Raw genomic sequence first — 3,036 nt, forward strand, 5'->3', positions numbered from 1 at the left:
GTTTTTTAGGTTAGAGAATCCCCTCCCTAGGCCCGACAAGACGCCTCCTGAGACGCGGCAAGATAGGAGTAGGCAAAATGCAACAGGGAATAACAATATTAATGTGCTAATAGTAAACTGCAGGAGCGTCTATAGAAAGGTCCCAGAACTGCTCTCATTAATAAACGATCACAACGCCCATATAGTACTAGGGACAGAAAGTTGGCTGAAACCAGACGTAAACAGTAACGAAATCCTAAACTCAGATTGGAATGTATACCGCAGAGACAGGCTGAACAGTGAAGGGGGAGGCGTGTTTATAGCGGTAAGAAGTGCAATAGTATCGAAGGAAATTGACGGAGATCCGAAATGTGAAATGATTTGGGTGAAGGTCGCGGTTAAAGCAGGCTCAGACATGGTAATTGGATGTCTCTATAGGCCCCCTGGCTCAGCAGCTGTTGTGGCTGAGCACCTGAAGGATAATTTGGAAAATATTTCGAGTAGATTTCCCCACCATGTTATAGTTCTGGGTGGAGATTTTAATTTGCCGGATATAGACTGGGAGACTCAGACGTTCATAACGGGTGGCAGGGACAAAGAATCCAGTGAAATTTTTTTAAGTGCTTTATCTGAAAACTACCTTGAGCAGTTAAACAGAGAACCGACTCGTGGCGATAACATATTAGACCTTCTGGTGACAAACAGACCCGAACTATTTGAAAAAGTTAACGCAGAACAGGGAATCAGTGATCATAAAGCGGTTACGGCATCGATGATTTCAGCCGTAAATAGGAATATTAAAAAGGGTAGGAAGATTTTTCTGTTTAGAAAAAGTGACAAAAAGCAGATTTCAGAGTACCTGTTGGCTCAACACAAAAGTTTTGTCTCAAGTACTGATAGTGTTGAGGATCAGTGGACAAAGTTCAAAACCATCGTACAATATGCGTTAGATGAGTATGTGCCAAGCAAGATCGTAAGAGATGGAAAAGAGCCACCGTGGTTCAACAACCGAGTTAGAAAACTGCTGCGGAAGCAAAGGGAACTTCACAGCAAACATAAACATAGCCAAAGCCTTGCAGACAATCAAAAATTACGCGAAGCGAAATGTAGTGTGAAGAGAGCTATGCGAGAGGCGTTCAATGAATTCGAAAGTAAAGTTCTATGTACTGACTTGGCAGAAAATCCTAAGAAATTTTGGTCTTATGTCAAAGCGGTTGGTGGATCAAAACAAAATGTCCAGACACTCTGTGACCAAAATGGTACTGAAACAGAGGATGACAGACTAAAGGCCGAAATACTAAATGTCTTTTTCCAAAGTTGTTTCACAGAGGAAGATTGCACTGTAGTTCCTTCTCTAGATTGTCGCACTGATGACAAAATGGTAGATATCGAAATAGACGACAGAGGGATAGAGAAACAATTAAAATCGCTCAAAAGAGGAAAGGCCTCTGCACCTGATGGGATACCAGTTCAATTTTACACAGAGTACGCGAAGGAACTTGCCCCCCTTCTTGCAGCGGTGTACCGTAGGTCTCTAGAAGAGCGTAGCGTTCCAAAGGATTGGAAAATGGCACAGGTCATCCCCGTTTTCAAGAAGGGACGTCGAACAGATGTGCAGAACTATAGACCTATATCTCTAACGTCGATCAGTTGTAGAATTTTGGAACACGTATTGTGTTCGAGTATAATGACTTTTCTGGAGACTAGAAATCTACTCTGTAGGAATCAGCATGGGTTTCGAAAAAGACGGTCATGTGAAACCCAGCTCACGCTATTCGTCCACGAGACTCAGAGGGCCATAGACACGGGTTCACAGGTAGATGCCGTGTTTCTTGACTTCCGCAAGGCGTTCGATACAGTTCCCCACAGTCGTTTATTGAACAAAGTAAGAGCATATGGACTATCAGACCAATTGTGTGATTGGATAGAGGAGTTCCTAGATAACAGGACGCAGCATGTTATTCTCAATGGAGAGAAGTCTTCCGAAGTAAGAGTAATTTAAGGTGTGCCGCAGGGGAGTGTCATAGGACCGTTGCTATTCACAATATACATAAATGATCTGGTGGATGACATCGGAAGTTCACTGAGGCTTTTTGCAGATGATGCTGTGGTGTATCGAGAGGTTGTAACAATGGAAAATTGTACTGAAATGCAGGAGGATCTGCAGCGAATTGACGCATGGTGCAGGGAATGGCAACTGAATCTCAATGTAGACAAGTGTAATGTGCTGCGAATACACAGAAAGATAGATCCTTTATCATTTAGCTACAAAATAGCAGGTCAGCAACTGGAAGCAGTTAATACCATAAATTATCTGGGAGTACGCATTAGGAGTGATTTAAAATGGAATGATCATATAATGTTGATTGTCGGTAAAGCAGATGCCAGACTGAGATTCATTGGAAGAATCCTAAGGAAATGCAATCCGAAAACAAAGGAAGTAGGTTACAGTACGCTTGTTCGCCCACTGCTTGAATAATGCTCAGCAGTGTGGGATCCGTACCAGATAGGGTTGATACAAGACATAGAGAAGATCCAACGGAGAGCAGCGCGCTTCGTTACAGGATCATTTAGTAATCGCGAAAGCGTTACGGAGATGATAGATAAACTCCAGTGGAAGACTCTGCAGGAGAGACGCTCAGTAGCTCGGTACGGGCTTTTGTCAAAGTTTCGAGAACATACCTTCACCGAAGAGTCAAGCAGTATATTGCTCCCTCCTACGTATATCTCGCGAAGAGACCATGAGGATAAAATCAGAGAGATTAGAGCCCACACAGAGGCATACCGACAATCCTTCTTTCCACGAACAATACGAGACTGGAATAGAAGGGAGAACCGATAGAGGTACTGAAGGTACCCTCCGCCACACACCGTCAGGTGGCTTGCGGAGTATGGATGTAGATGTAGATGTATATTGAGCAAGCAATAAAAGAAACAAAAGAAAAGTTCGGAGTAGGTATTAAAATCCATGGAGAAGAAATAAAAACTTTGAGGTTCGCCGATGATATTGTAATTCTGTCAGAGACAGCAAAGGACTTGGAAGAGCAGTTGAACGGA

This window comes from Schistocerca cancellata, chromosome 2 (genome assembly GCF_023864275.1).
Source record: "Schistocerca cancellata isolate TAMUIC-IGC-003103 chromosome 2, iqSchCanc2.1, whole genome shotgun sequence".
NCBI lineage: Eukaryota > Metazoa > Arthropoda > Insecta > Orthoptera > Acrididae > Schistocerca > Schistocerca cancellata.